Source organism: Trichomycterus rosablanca, chromosome 18 (genome assembly GCF_030014385.1).
Source record: "Trichomycterus rosablanca isolate fTriRos1 chromosome 18, fTriRos1.hap1, whole genome shotgun sequence".
Lineage (NCBI taxonomy): Eukaryota > Metazoa > Chordata > Actinopteri > Siluriformes > Trichomycteridae > Trichomycterus > Trichomycterus rosablanca.
The window spans coordinates 20,699,632-20,716,584 of record NC_086005.1 but is presented as its reverse complement, the minus strand read 5'-3'; the positions used below and the strand labels follow the sequence as shown (position 1 = coordinate 20,716,584).

At 41.1% G+C, this 16,953-nt stretch overlaps 1 protein-coding gene across 3 annotated transcripts in view; it reads left to right on the top strand.

Annotated features, from left to right (window-relative positions):
• Positions 1-1,251: 1,251 nt before the first annotated feature.
• Positions 1,252-16,953, top strand: part of LOC134332814 (3',5'-cyclic-AMP phosphodiesterase 4D) — a 76,256-nt gene continuing 60,554 nt past the window's right edge. The window contains exons 1-2 of one of the 3 annotated variants that reach the window (XM_063014625.1): positions 1,252-1,270; positions 2,842-2,986. The gene's annotated coding sequence lies outside the window, so the exon portion shown is untranslated. Of the gene's footprint in view, positions 1,271-1,650; positions 1,735-2,841; positions 2,987-9,170; positions 9,225-16,953 lie in introns of those variants that run through there. The other 2 variants (XM_063014624.1, XM_063014627.1) reach the window with 2 other exon arrangements.

Below are 16,953 nucleotides of genomic sequence, written 5' to 3'. Positions count from 1 at the left end.
CACTCCACTCAACTTTTTTTTTTTTTTTTTTTTTTTTTTTTTTCTTTTTTTTTTTTCTTTTCCCTGCGAACTTGGCAGCTCCAATTGGGGTTCGCTCTATTTGTTTGTTTGTTTTTTTAGTTTTTTATTATTATTCTTTATTTAATAAAATCTCTATTTGTTATCTCTGCGTCTTGGGTCCTGTGTCTCTCCCCACGTAACACTATTGAAGTTATTAATATGCTGAATACTTTCAATGCTATTGAAGTCCTGAATAAAAATCAGTTTTTTATTATGTATTCAAAGGAAAAAGTGTCAGTATAAGAGTTGTAGTATGTAATGTGGGTTACACTTGATAAAATACAACTTGTTTTGGAGCAATTTGATGAATATTTTAAAAACCATTGAAGTTATTAATATGCTGAATACTTTCAATGCTATTGAAAATATGAATAAAAATCAGTTTTTTTATTATGTATTAAAGCCATTGTCTGGTTTATGAATGGCATTACAATTTTGGCTATTTTATTTGTATACTCTATAACATTACCTAGGTTCATAAACAATACATGATAAAAAGACGTGACCTGTTTAACTTTATAAGTAATTTCCAGTATGAATTACAGAAACATGATCTAATAATATTCTGTGTGTAAGAACAGTAAATAATTGTGAAATACTGTTTTGTACAAAGACATCTAAACACGTCAATCTCTCACTCATCCATGACATGCTCCTACTCTGGCTCATGCATCAGGTGGAGTACAGACTGTCACACAACAAACACATTCATCTAAAGACATAATGAGTCAAGTGTTCTGACCATAAAGAGGTATATCTTGGTAATTCTACAGTTAGAGTGTTATAAAAGCTGGATATTTTGGACACCTTTAGTATAAAATGTTTATGTGCAGTACGTAACCTACCATCTGCACCACCATCACTAATTATTATTATTTTTATATTGAATTTGGAAATTCCTCGCATTATATGATTATCAGACAATAATTTCTTATATCTTATTGTAGTTTATGCCCCCTAATATCCCCCCCCCCAGTATTTACGCTCCTGTCTATTAGTCCACATTTAACAGTAGGTGCAAAAGCGCTGACATCATTTATTAGAAGAGTATTTAAAAGAACTCTTTACTGCGAGTCGACTCGCATGGATCGGTTAAAAGAACCGAGTCCTGACAGCAGCGTTTGTAAAAAGCCGAATCGATGAGTCGTTTAAAAGAATCAATTTTAAAGAACCGATTCTCTCGCTCACGACGACCTGATGTGGCATTTCGGTAAGACAAAAGTTTAAAGTTTTTGTGCTTTTTATGCACTACTGGATTTAACATTTAGTGTTTAAATTAATAAACATATTTATGTCAGAATCTGTATTTAAAGCATAGAGTTTCACTATTATTCACACATGCCTACACATACAGCTTAATTAATTACTGACTTCACTCTCTACCTGCGCCTGTTTCAATTAACTGTCCAGAACAAGTACTTCAAATAAAGTATTTTACAGCACAGTAGCCTTTAACATTTATTTTTCAGTTAAAAGCATTAAATTTGAGATATTTAAGATATTAACGGCTGAATTGTTTAAAACAGAGATGAGGTGATGACGAGCAGCTGCAGTTACTGTGTGTGATTACTGCGCGAGACGTGCACGCGCCTGCTGAGACGTTAGATTTATGCTGCTAAATAGAACTAGAACTTTCCATATATATAACTTATTATATTTTATTAATTTTATACGGTAAGCCACTGTAGTCTGAATATATAAAGTGTTTTGTGAAGTAGTAAGCAAATTGTGCTATAAACTAAACTATTTTCAACGTCTTAAATACTTAAATTAACGAAGTTGCCGATTTGTTAGCAAACTACATTTGTTTATTTGTTTGTTTGTTTGTTTATTAGGATTTTAATTTTATGTTTTGAACTTTTGGTAACATTTATGACAGCACAGATAGTTAAAAGCAGAGGTGGAAAGAGTACTAAAATATTGTTCTCAAGTAAAAGTACTATTACTTTAATGAATTTTTACTTAAGTTTGAGTAAAATTGCTAGTCTAAAAATCTACTCAAGTAAAAAGTAACTCATTTAACATGTACTCAGAGTAAACGTTACTTAGTTAACAGGAGAGAGATTCTCGCGAGAGTGTAATGCAAACAGGACAAGTGGATATATCTCACAATAGTTGTTTTTAATTAAAATATAAAAGAAAAAAACATGTTGATAGAACATTTAAAACATTTAGGGATGTGTCATGTGTCATTTTAGTACAGACCATCCCATAAAACATTTTCAAACTGTATAACCACTGAAGTCGGCATTAATTGTGAATACAATAGACCAGCCTTCTTTTCATCACCAACAAATACCAAACAACAGTCATACTGCAAATTTCATAACTCAAAACAATTCAAGGTTACAAGTGTCGTGACTTTCACTAAATGACCCAAAGAAAACCTTCAAGATGAAAGACAAAACTTTGCCATTCTTTGACATCAGACTATGTTGTCAAATAACAAAACATCGAACTCCAAACATGTTAAACTTATAAAACCCCCCTTCCCTCCCTACTCTATACCTAGATTACAGCTCCTTTATTTTAGCACCAGTTTATTTTCCATCCCAGAATTCACTGCAGCAGTTTCCCAGACGCGGATGTTATTAAAAATGTAGCGAATTACAATTCTTAATACAAAACCTACTTAAGTAAAAGTAAAATTACTGGTTGTAAAATCTACTTTAAAAAGTACAAGTACACAAAAAAACTACTCAATTACAGTAACGCGAGTAAATGTACTTCGTTACTTTCCACCTCCAACTCCAACTCACCTAACTTACATGTCTTTGGTAGGAAACTGGAGTTCCCGTAGGAAACCGACTTGGACATGAGGAGAACATCCAAACTCCAACTACCTACTATTAAGCGAGCAGCTGTGATTTTTTATTCAGTATAGCATTAGCAAAACAAATCCACCCTTATAACAACTAATTTAATGGTAAGTGGATACATTTTTTAATGAATTCAGCTAGTTAAGTCATACAGCCAGTGAAAGGGCATAGATAGATAGATACTTTATTGATCCCAAAGGAAATTAAAGAAACTTTTTTTTATATTTTGTTTATGCATTTTCTCCCTACAAGCGTGTCCAATTGCCCGATTGCGTCATACTTCCTCTCCACCCATGCCGATCCCTGCTCTGATTGAGGAGAACGAAGCTAACCCACGCCCCCTCCGACACGTGGGCAGCATACCGTATGCATCGTATCACCTGCACTTTGACCAGTGCGGTGCAACTCAGCGTTGTGTACGGAGAGACACACCCTGACAGCACTCTTTTCTCATCTCTGTGCAGGCGCCATCAATCAGCCAGCAGAGGTCGTGGGAGAAAGACCCCATCTGGCTTAGTCCCGCCCATATCTGAACAACAGGCCAATCGTTGTTCATGTGGCCGCTCGGCCTTAGGCGGCAGGCAGAGCTGAGATTCAATACGATGTACTTGAAAGATATTTTTTAAAATATATTTTGTTTATGCATTTTCTCCCTTTTAGCACGTCCAATTGCCTGATTGCGTCATACTTCCTCTCCACCAATGCCGATCCCTGCTCTGATTGAAGAGAACAAAGTTAACCCACGCCCCCTCCGACACGTGGGCAGCATACCGTATGCATCGTATCACCTGCACTTTGACCAGAGCTGAGATTTGATACAATGTATTCGAGATCCCAGCTCTGGTTCCAGCACTGCGCCACCTGAGCGGCCCAAGAAAGACTTCTTTAGTGGGATTCGAACCAAGGCCCATGCGTTACCGACCCAATACTCCACCACTCTTTCAAGTAGGCTCTATAACATGGTTAAATTCATTTACTAATTTTTTCTAAACAGGTCATCTTGGTCAAAGTTGTGTAGGCATTCGAAGCACAATTAAGTCAGTTTAACTCTAGCACATTTTTTGGAGGTTGGAACAAAAAGCAGTGTATACAAAGGGGAGAACAAACCAAACTCCTGCAGTGACACTGACATGGTGGTGGCGTGTTAGTGTGTGTTGTGCTGGTATGAGTGGATTTTTTCCCCCGAGTTTTTAAACACCTTACTGTCACTGCTGGACTGATATAGTCCACCAACCCAAAATATCCAGCAAACAGCGCCCCGTGGGCAGCATCCTGTGACCACTGATGAAGGTCTAGAAGATGACCAACTCAAACAGCAGTAATAGATGAGCGATTGTCTCTGACTTTACATCTACAAGGTTGACCAACTAGATAGGAGCATCTAATAGAGTGGGCAGTGAGTGGACACTGAGTTTTTAAATAATAATAGATGTTTACCAGTATTCACCCAGCACTTGTGCTAGCTGTGCCATACAGGTGTGGCTTCTATTCATTTTATACGCAGAAGCGGCAAGCTGGCACACGTCAGCAGAGTGTTTTTTGTTAGTCTTATTTCCTGCATGATTTATCAGCGAGACAATATGATCATATGTATGTATGTGAACACCTGACTATAAGCTTGTTGGACGTCTCATTCCAAAGCCACTGACGTCAGTTAGCCCTGCTTTAATCTTTATGTCATGATATTTAGTTGGATATAACAGCCTCCACTCTTTCCACAAGAGGTTGGAGTGTATCTGTGGTTATTCAGTCAATAGATTATTTGTAAGGTTTAACACAAAATCAGTGTTCTAATTCATCAGAAAGGTGCGCAATAGGGTGAGGGTAAGGGCTTTGTTCAGGCCACCAAAGTTGCTAAAAGATAAAATGCATTTATCTGATCCAATTACCCAATCCCATTTTGCTTCCTCTAATGGTGCTGACCTCCACTCTTGACTAGGGAGATTCGTGGCTAACACGTGCCCCTTTCAACATGCGTCCAGTAGCTGACTACATCTTTTCACCTGCACAAGGCATTTTCTTATAGCCATCATTGTATACGGAGAGGCTTGCACCGATCTCCATTATCCCCCGTCTCTACCCAACAGACGAGCCACTCTTTCTTTAAAAAAAATTTTTTTTTTTATAAATAATTTAGCCAATTTCATCCCATCAATCATCCTCTCACTAATGCCGGTCCCCGCTCCTGGTCAGGGCTGACGAGGCTGTTTCACGCCTCCTCCGACACGTGCACAGCCAATCGACCGTCTTATCACCCACACTTGACGAGTGCAGCTCGGCAGAGCACCGTGCACGGAGGATCACACACTCCACCGCACCCCCTCCCGTCTCCATGCAGGCGCCACCGACCAGCCAGCAGAGGGCGCAACCGCCCCAGTCCTGGGAGAGTATCCCGTCCGGTCTCAAATACCGCCCCCCACCTGAACAACATGCCAATCGTTGTCCACATAGCCGCCCAGCCTCGACCGGAGAAGGCAGAGCTGGATTCGAAAAGACGCACCCTCGAAATCCAGCTCTGGTCTTTTACCGCTGTGCCACCTGAGCGGCGCCACTCACTTTCTTAACCGCTTATCCTTATGCCTTGCATCCATTGAAAAGCTGGGATAGGCTCCAGCAATCCCCTCCCCCCCGCGAGCCTATCCCAGCTTTTCAATGGATGCAAGGCACACAGTAACACCTTGGACGGGGCGCCAGTCCATCGCAGAGCAGACACACACACACACACACACAGACACCTATTCATCTATATGTTTTTGGCCTGTGGGAGGAAACTCACGCAGACACTTTGAGAACATGCAAACTCAGCACAGAAAGGACCCGGACTGCCCCGCCTGGGGATCGAACCCAGGACCTTCTTGCTGTGACAGTGCAACAGTGCTACCCATGAGCCACCGTGCCACCCACAGACGAGCCGATCATTGTCTATATAGGTGCCTGGCCTGGGATTCAAACTCGCGAGTTCAAGATGTCAGGGCGGTTGTGTAGCCTAGTGGTTAAGGTACTGAATCAGTAATCAAAAGGTTGCTGGTTCAAGCCTCGCAGCTGCCAGGTTGCCACCTTGGTTGCCACCGTTGGAACCTTGAGCAAGACCCTTAACTCTCAATTGCTTAGATAATATACAGTCACAGTAATGTAAGTCACTTTGGATAAAAGCCAGTCCATCGCAGGGCAGACACACACACACACACACACACACACACCCACCCATTGACCTGTAGGGCAATTCGGTGTCTCCAATTAACCTGACTGCATGTTTTTAGACTGTGGGAGGAAACCGGAGCTCCCGGAGGAAACCCACACAGACTCTGCACAGAAAGGACCGGACCGCCCGCCTGGGGATCGAACCCAGGACCTTCTTGCTGTGACAGTGCGACAGTGCTACCCACCGAGCCACCGTGCCGCCCACAGATGAGCCAATCATTGTCTATATAGGTGCCTGGCCATGGATTCGAACTCGCGAGTTTAAGATGTCAACTCCGTGCCAGCGTATTTTACCGCTGCACCACCCGAGTGCTCATGTATCACCATTTGTAGCACTAAATGTACCGTCCTACTATGTGTAATATTCGTTTTGCATTATTTATCCCTGTCCTACGTTTTAGTCTTCACTGTTCCATCTGCTTTGATTTCATGTGTGTACATTGCCTGTTGCACCTGTTTGTCACCCGTACGCTTTGATTCTTCTGTATAGGAATAGACAGACATCTGAATCAGGCTGAATTGTAGTGTTTACTTAGTAGAGATTTTAGAGATCACTTTTAGCGGCAACACACACACACACACACACACACACACACAACTGGAAAACTGACCAGCAAACCATATTGGTGTAACCAAATGAGGTCGAATGCAGTAGCCTATGTAAAATGAAATACTTTGCATGTGTTGTTGTGTAAATCAGGAAAGGCGCTGGTGGCTGAATACAGTGTAGGTTTCAAATACAAATAACACTCCAAATGGGTTTGGCTTTGTTTGTCCTCTCTTTGAAGGAGAAAGAATACATTGTGAAAACGTGTCTACACTTGCTTGCACTTTATTTTTTTCTTGTCTTTGTAAAAACACTTAAAACTAAGTACAGTGGGGCCAAAAAGTATTTAGTCAGCCACTGATTGTGCAAGTTCTCCTACTTAGAAAAATGAGAGAGGTCTGTAATTTTCATCATAGGTACACTTCAACTATGAGAGACAAAATGAGAAAAAAAAATCCAGGAAATCACATTGTAGGATTTTTAAAGAATTTATTTGTAAATTATGGTGGAAAATAAGTATTTGGTCAATAACAAACAAGCAAGATTTCTGGCTCTCACAGACCTGTAACTTTTTCTTTAAGAAGCTCTTCTGTCCTCCACTCGTTACCTGTATTAATGGCACCAGTTTGACCTTGTTATCTGTATAAAAGACACCTTTTATATTTATTCAAACAGTCAGACTCCAAACTCAACCATGGCCAAGACCAAAGAGCTGTCGAAGGACACCGGGAAGAAAATTGTAGACCTGCACCAGGCTGGGAAGAGTGAATCTACAATAGGCAAGCAGGTTGGTGTGAATAAATCAACTGTGGGAGCAATTGTAAGAAAATGGAAGACATACAAGACCATTGATAATCTCCCTCGATCTGGGGCCCCACGCAAGATCTCATCCCGTGGGGTCAAAATGATCATGAGAACGGTGAGCAAAAATCCCAGAACTACACGGAGGGACCTGATGAATGACCTGCAGAGAGCTGGGACCAAAGTAACAAAGGCTACCATCAGTAACACACTACGCCGACAGGGACTCAAATCCTGCAGTGCCAGGCGTGTCCCCCTGCTTAAGCCAGTACATGTCCAGGCCCGTCTGAAGTTTGCCAGAGAGCATATGGATGATCCAGAAGAGGATTGGGAGAATATCATGTGGTCAGATGAAACCAAAATGGAACTTTTTGGTAAAAACTCAACTCGTCGTGTTTGGAGGAAGAAGAATGCTGAGTTGCATCCCAAGAACACCATACCTACTGTGAAGCATGGGGGTGGAAACATCATGCTTTGGGGCTGTTTTTCTGCAAAGGGGACAGGACGACTGATCCGTGTTAAGGGAAGAATGAACGGGGCCATGTATCGTGAGATTTTAAGCCAAAACCTCCTTCCATCAGTGAGAGCATTGAAGATGGAACGTGGCTGGGTCTTCCAGCATGACAACGATCCCAAACACACCGATCGGGCAACGAAGGAGTGGCTCCGTAAAAAGCATTTCAAGGTCCTGGAGTGGCCTAGCCAGTCTCCAGACCTCAACCCCATAGAAAATTTGTGGAGGGAGTTGAAAGTCCGTGTTGCCCAGCGACAGCCCCAAAACATCACTGCTCTAGAGGAGATCTGCATGGAGGAATGGGCCAAAATACCAGCTACAGTGTGTGCAAACCTGGTGAAGACTTACAGGAAACGTTTGACCTCTGTTATTGTTATATGTTACAAAGTATTGAGTTGAACTTTTGTTATTGACCAAATACTTATTTTCCACCATAATTTACAAATAAATTCTTTAAAAAATCCTACAATGTGATTTCCTGGATTTTTTTTTCTCATTTTGTCTCTCATAGTTGAAGTGTACCTATGATGAAAATTACAGACCTCTCTCATCTTTCTAAGTAGGAGAACCTGCACAATCAGTGGCTGATTAAATACTTTTTGGCCCCACTGTATATATTTATGTCAAGAGATAGCGGTGCTTTGCAAAATAATTGGGGATGTTCTCGGCTGTGTATGGAGTTCAGTCTACATAATGCTGGAGAGTTCTCTAAACTAGTCCTGTCCTGCTCATGTAAATTTTTCACTCCACTGAAACATTTACATTCATTTGAATATGTGGAGACAGACATTCAAACATCCCGTATCATAAAGAACTCATGCCAGTACAGATCAGTTGGCTAAGATTACTAAGATTACTTTCTTTCTCCGTTAGCTACTTTCATTCATGTTAAAGAAAGCCAGACAATCCCAGTCAAACTAAAATAAGGTGTGGAGCTGGGGCAATTACGCAAACAATGGCGCGAGCGAGCAGCATGTAGGATTAGAGGTAATTTAGAAGCTGAATGAGCTGGACAGTATACAGTGTTTGTGTTACACGACACAAGCTCTGTTAGTCAAAGCCAGCTCAGCTGGTTTGGAGGGGGTGGTTACACACATCACCATTTATGTCCGTGTGCATGAGTTTTACAGCACTGAGATACACAACACAGCTAGGCCAGGAATTCTCTAATGTCATTATTACTGGAGTAACGTAGAAGTGTTTGGATGATTCAACATATTGTTATGCATTTCCTCTGGGTTTTTGGAAGTTTTGCAGATTAAAAGCTTGTTAAATAAAACTGGTAAGTTGTGAACTTTTATCTGTTTCTAAATCACTGCTGAAGGAAGGTGTGTTTGTTTCATTTCTTTACTGCAGTGTAAATATGGCTTTGCTTTCATGTTCTAGCAGTGCTTTATTGATGTTGTATTGTGCTAAAGGAATGTTACCTGTCACAAGCAAGCATTGTTTTCGGATAGCCATATGTTATTACTGTGTCCCTGGTTGAGGTAGAGCGTTTTGTAGTCCATCTGTTTCTCTGCATGCTTTGCTCTCCCAGGACCACTACAGAGCAGGTATTATTTAGGTGGTGGGTCATTCTCAGCACTGCAGTGACACTGACATGGTGGTGGTGTGTTAGTGTGTGTTGTGCTGGTATGAGTGGATAAGACACAGCAATGCTGCTGGAGTTTTTAAACACCTCACTGTCACTGCTGGACTGAGAATAGTCCACCAACCAAAAATATCCAGCCCACAGCACCCCGTGTGCAGCGCCCTGTGACCACTGATGAAGGTCTAGAAGATGACCAACTTAAACAGCAGCAATAGATGAGCGATCGTCTCTGACTTTACATCTACAAGGTGGACAGTGAGTGGACACGGTATTTAAAAACTCCAGCAGCGCTGCTGTGTCTGATCCACTCATACCAGCACAACACACACTAACACACCACCACCATGTCATTGTCATGGCAGTGCTGAGAATGATCCACCACCTAAATAATATCTGCTCTGTGGTGGTCCTGTGGGGGTCCTGACCATTGAAGAACAGGGTGAAAGCCGGCTAAAAAGGTATGTAGAGAAACCGATGGACAGTCAGTAATTGTAGTGCTTCTATATGGTAAATGGAGCTGATAAAATGGACAGTGGGTGTAGAAACCAGGAGGTGGTTTTAATGTTATGGCTGATCGGTGTACATATACAGGTGGGGTCAGAGTGTATGGTCAGCCATTGTATGGCGCTCCAGGAGCAGACATGGTTAAGTAAGGGTCTTGCTGAAGGGCCCAACAATGGCTGCATGGCAGAGCTTAGATTCGAACCCTCAACCTTTTGATTTAAAACCCAAAGCTGTACCTACTAGGCTACCACTGTCCCTGACATTCCTTCAGTAAGCTAATGGGTCTGCATGCATTTTTACTTTTTTACATGCATGTTTAGAAAAATGACACACACCCCCTCTGACACGTGTTTTACCAGCCATCAGTAGATTCCTATAGAGAACTTTTAACATATAAGAGGATCACACTATAGCAAGGTGGTGAATAGCTAACTGACTCTATCAGGCATGGCGATTCGTATCTGGAGAGCACCCGACCAGACTTGAATTTATTTGTAACCGGTGGTCGGCTAGTCCTCTTCATGCAGTGGTAAAGAGCAGGAAAATGAATTTTGTTAAATGTCACAGAATTTGCATAGCAGCATCAATATGTTGTTATTGACTTGATGTATAAAATTCTCAAACTTATTACAACTTCACTTTTTATTAGGTTTACCAAGCCTGTGGGTTTTGCAGGAATAAGTCCCCAGGTGTTTACATTTCAAAGATGGAAAGCAAAAGAGGAAACAAGCAATACTGATAAGATAAAGTCAATCTTTATGGTTCAGAAAATGTAATGTACTTTTACTTTTTATAGCAGATATAAACCGTCAATACACTGTCAATACCGCAACACTCATCCCCCTTTATACTCTGTTCATGCCAGAAAATGTAAAGAAAAACTAATAATAGTAGTAAAAGTGAAAAACATGCTGGAACCAGAGCTGGGATCTCGGATACATCATATCAAATCTCAGCTCTGAACAACCACATGAACAGCCACATGAACAACGCGATTGGCCTGCTGTTGTTACTGTTACTGTGTGCCCTGCACCCATTGAAAAGCTGGGATAGGCTCCAGCATGACTTTGCCCCATGCACAAAACAAGGTCTGTGAATATGTGGTTTAATGAGTTTGATGTAAAGAAACTTAACCCCACTGAACACCTTTGGAAGGAATTGGGACATTTATTGCCAGACCTTCTTGTTTAACATAATAGCCTGACCTCGCAAATGCTTTTTGACTGAATGGGCACAAATTGCCAAAGACGCACAAAATCTTGTGGAAAGCCTTCTGAGAAGAGTGAAGGTTGTTTTATTCATCTGTCTTAGTTTCTCTCTCTTCACACACACACACACACACACACACAATTTAATCACTGCCGGTAGGGTAGAGGATTTCATCTGAAAGGAGAAGGTGACCTACAGTGCAATGCCATAAGTGGTTTTGCCTGCACCCCAACCCTGCTGTACAGCTTGTCTTATGTGTCGGCTTTATTTTGGACTTTTGGCTGAGAAATATGTCAGGATTTCACAGTCACTTACCTCCAAATGTAAAAACATATCTGTGGTTAGACAGGAGACTAATCTTTATAATGTAACTCAACGTCCCCTACACTCAAAATCTTTAAAACTCAACGCCCTTTGTCGAGAAATTTGTACCCTTAAACTCAATGTGTGTGCGACTGCCGCTTTGCTCAGCGCTCGGCTTGAGCGGTGTGGTAAAACGTCACACGAACACACGAAACGAATCTGCATTTGTCTGGAATAAGCGTCAAATCTACTCTGAAAGCTCCACATGTATCTGTGTTCAGCTGGATTTCCCCCCTGTTTCACTTTTAAACTTGTGTTACAGCTCAGGGTTCTGAGAAATTGAAAGAATCAGCTTTTCCGAGTCTAAAATGCTTATTATAAAAAAAAAAAAAAAAAAATGTAACTTGATGTATTAAAAGAACGACATAAAAACACTAAACCTGTCTTAAATATTACTGCTTATTTGTTCTCTCCACTAATTAAGAAGCATAATGAAAACAATAAAGAAGTAAAGTGCAGGTTTTATTGTATTTTTGATTGATTTATAACGGTTTAATAGTATTTCAGTGTTTTTTATATTATATGTGTGTTATTTTCAGTGTATAAGTGTCAAAAACAACCCCATTATTTTACATTAGCCTAAAATATATGCAGTTCCACGAGACCATGGAACATCAACATCTCACGTCTTTTAAACTCACCACCAGTCCCAGAACCAATTGACGTTGAGTCTCAAGGTACCACTGTATTTGGATATTAACTCTAGAACTTTTTACATGTAAAGTTTGTATCTAGGCAAGCGAGTGTCTCAGCTATATGTTACACTAGCCCACCACCACTTAGATCCGGGTTCAAATTTTAGCTGTGTATTGACCAGCTGGGTGTCTACCAGCCCTGTGATGGATTGACGCCATATCCAAGGTATTCCTGTGGATATTCTTGTGGATCTGCTGTGACCCTGACCAGGATAAAGTGGTTGTATCTGTTGGCCCTTTATTAAAGCTAGACATTGTGATCAGGAAGATATGTAAATAACTCTAAAGCATCACTGGTCAGTTTATCCTTAAATGGCTGTTTTATATAAAAGCTCTGGCTCAGTGTTACAATGCAGGTGCTGTTTATTTATCTAGCCTTTAAAGATTGATAGCATTTTTAATAATTAAAATTGAATTCAAGTAGGCATTCAGAAAACAAACCTTTAGAATGATCTTACTGCAACCCATTATACTGTGATATTATTAATATTTAATTTAGAATAGTTTTTACTCCTTTCTGCAAAAGGACAAGCTTAAAATGTACACTGATCAGCCATTACATTAAAACCACCTCCTTGTTTCTACACTCACTGTTTATCAGCTTTTATCACTTACCATATAGAAGAACTTTGTAGTTCTACAATTACTGACTGTAGTCCATCTGTTTCTCTGCATGCTGTTCTTCAATGGTCAGGACTCTCCCAGGACCACCACAGAGCAGGTATTATTTAGGTGGTGGATCATTCTCAGCACTGCAGTGACACTGACATGGTGGTGGTGTGTTAGTGTGTGTTGTGCTGGTATGAGTGGATCAGACACAGCAGTGCTGAACTGAGAATAGTCCACCAACCAAAAGCATCCAGCCAACAGCGCCCCGTGGGCAGCGTCCTATGACCACTGATGAAGGTCTAGAAATCAAACATCAGCAATTAATGAACGATGGGTAGGAGTGTCTAATAGAGTGGGCAGTGAGTGGACACAGTATTTAAAGACTCCAGCAGCGCGGCTGTGTCTGATCCACTCAGACCAGCACATCACACACTAACACACCACCACCATGTCAGTGTCACTGCAGGGCTGAGAATGATCCACCACCTAAATAATACCTGCTCTGTGGGGGTCCTGACCATTGAAGAACAGAGTGAAAGCAGGCTAAAAAAGCATGCAGAGAGCAGATGGACTACAGTCAGTAATTGTAGAACTACAAAGTGCTCCTTTATGGTAAGTGGAGCTGATAAAATGGACAGTGAGTGTAGAAACAAGGAGGTGGTTTTAATGTTATGGCTGATCAGTGTATGTCAAATTGTGCATTTTGTTGCGATGTTGGCACAGATTTCTGTCAAGTGTCTCAAAACAATTGGGATACTGAAATGTGTTTAGCCTTAGCAAGCAGAAGCATTCAAACCCTGGATACCCACAGTAGTTGACTAGCGTATTTTACCACAGCACCACCTAAGCGGCTTTTTATTGTGGCATATCTTCAGAAGATCTACAATAAACAAAGAAGTATGTTGTAATCCTTTAGTCACAAAGAATAATTGAAATTCCAAGCCTGTCATTACCTACATGTCCCAGATGAAGGTGTGTTAACTTTTTACTACCTTCAAGCCTATTAATTTTTTATAAATTAGTAATGTGTCAATCAGTTGAATTGCTTAATTGTTATCACAAGTGAGATGAAGTGATATCAGAATGTGTAGAATAATGTTTAGTATTTCAGTTGAGCTTTTCACTTGCTCTGGCAGCAGTAAGTAGGACTTGAGCTAGAGCTTGGGTTAAAGCTTTATAGTTTAAATGTACTCTGTTTTAATACAGACAGAGATTGAATGAAGCATTGTACTTCAGAGAAAGACAGATTTAAGTTTGACAGGAATTATATCCCAATCTAGTTCAATTAATTATTTGTTTAAGTACACAATGCGAGCTGTTAACAAGGCTTTCACATGGCAACATTTTCCATGAGATCGTTCTTTATGAGTCAGCCTCAATATCATATTGGATGCAACCAGGAACAGAATAACAAAGTTTCCCTTCGTGCAAATAAAATATTTTATTTGCATTTATACACTATATTGCCAAAAGTATTCAATCACCCATCCAAATAATTGAATCCAGGTGTTTCAATCACTTCCATGGCCACAGGTGTATAAAACCAAGCACCTAGGCATGCAGACTGCTTCTACAAACATTAATGAAAGAATGGGTCGCTCTCAGGAGCTCAGGGAATTCCAGCGTGGTACCGTGATAGGATGCCACCTGTGCAACAAGTTCAGTCGTGAAATTTCCTCACTACTAAATATTCCACAGTTAACTGTCAGTGGTATTATAACAAAGTGGAAGCAATTGGGAATGACAGCAACTCAGCCACCAAGTGGTAAAATGACAGAGCGGGGTCAGCGGATGCTGAGGTGCTTAGTGCGCAGAGGTCGCCAACTTACTGCAGAGTCAATTGCTACAGACCTCCAAACTTCACGTGGCCTTTAGATTAGCTCAAGAACAGTGTGTAGAGAGCTTCATGGAATGGGTTTCCAGGGCCGAGCAGCTGCATCCAAGCCTTACATCACCAAGCGCAATGCAAAGCGTCGGATGCAGTGGTGTAAAGCACGACGCCACTGGACTCTAGAGCAGTGAAGACATGTTCTCTGAAGTGATGAATCGCGCTTCTCCGTCTGGCAAACCGATGGACGAGTCTGGGTTTTGGCGGTTGCCAGGAGAACGGTACTTGTCTGACTGCATTGTGCCAAGTGTAAAGTTTGGGGCTCGGCCCCTTAGGTCAATATACCCTTACTGGTCAATTTATCTGAAAAACGTGTTATCATTACCTGTTAATGATCCTATCAGTCAATCGTGGCAGCAGAGCAATACAGGCGTCTCAATCTTGTGAGTTCGAATCTTAGCCTTGCTACCGGCAGGCTAGGTGCATATATGGACAATGATTAGCTCGTCTGTTGGCTTGAATGATGAAGGGGATTTCATTTGCAATTATTGATGCAATGACGACCTCTACTGGCTGATTGTTGGTGCCTGCACAGAGACGGGGGATAATGGAAATCAGTGCGTGACTCTTTGTGCAGAAGTCTAAGCGTCATATGAACTTGCCTAGTGCTGGTGTACTGCACACGTGTCGGAGGGGCATGTGTTAGTCACGGCTCTCCTCAGTCAGGAATGGAGGTGAGCAGCACTAGAGAGGATACGAAATCTAATTGGATTGGAAGGAAAATTGGGGGAAAAAGGGCTTCAGATAATGATCACATTACACAGAGTGGGTAAACATGATCATAATGACTTACTGTTACATGGTTTTTGGCACCAGATAGACTGGTCAGAAATTGCTGATATTTTGGAAAGTACAGTGCCTTGCAAAAGTATTCAGCCCCCTTGAACTTTTCAACCTTTTGCCACATTTCAGGCTTCAAACATAACGATATGAAATTGTAATTTTTTGTGAAGAATCAACAACAAGTGGGACACAATCGTGAAGTGGAACGAAATGATCGCTTGCACAGTGCTCCTTGAGATGTTTAAAGCTTGGGAAATCTTTTTGTATCCAAATCCGGCTTTAAACTTCTCCACAACAGTATCTCGGACCTGCCTGGTGTGTTCCTTGGTCTTCATGATGCTCTCTGCGCTTTAAACAGAACTCTGAGACTGTCACAGAGCAGGTGCATTTATACGGAGACTTGATTACACACAGGTGGATTCTATTTATCACCATCAGTCATTTAGGTCAACATTGGATCATTCAGAGATCCTCACTGAACTTCTGGAGTGAGTTTGCTGCACTGAAAGTAAAGGGGCCGAATAATATTGCACGCCCCACTTTTTAGTTTTTTATTTCTAAAAAAAGTTTAAAATATCCAATAAATTTCGTTCCACTTCACGATTGTGTCCCACTTGTTGTTGATTCTTCACAAAAAATTACAATTTCATATCGTTATGTTTGAAGCATGAAATGTGGCAAAAGGTTGAAAAGTTCAAGGGGGCTGAATACTTTTGCAAGGCACTGTATGTGTGCACAGCAGTACCTTGGGTTTACATTGAAGGGTGTAAAAAACAACATAAAATCTTTGGCAGAAATGCCCTGCCTATCAAAAAAAAGGCCAGAGGAAACATGCAGACATTTCAGATTCAAGCTGACAAGGAACTACTGTTATTCAGTTTGGCATAAATAAGAAGAATTCATGAACCCAGCCTGTACTGAGTCGACAGCTGAGGCTGGTGTAATGGTGTGGGGAATGTTTTCTCTGTCACCCTGGAGTTCCTAATGCATAATGCATGAAAAACCACAGTCTGTGTATTGTTGTTTACCATTGCACCTCCTTGTTTCTACACTCACTGTCCATTTTATCAGCTCCACTTACCATATATAAGCACTTTGTAGTTCTACAAATACTGCCTGTAGTCCATCTGTTTCTCTACATACTTTTTTAGCCTGCTTTAACCTTGTTCTTTAATGGCCAAGACCCCTACAGGACCACCTGACTTTACATCTACAAGGTGGACCAACTAGGTAGGAGTGTGTAATAGAGTGGACAGTGAGTGGACACGGTATCTAAAAACTCCAGCAGGGCTGCTGTGTCTGTTGTTGAAACATGGACTAATGTTCAAATGTAAATACTTGTGGTTGTATTAGTTTGTTTAACTGAAGG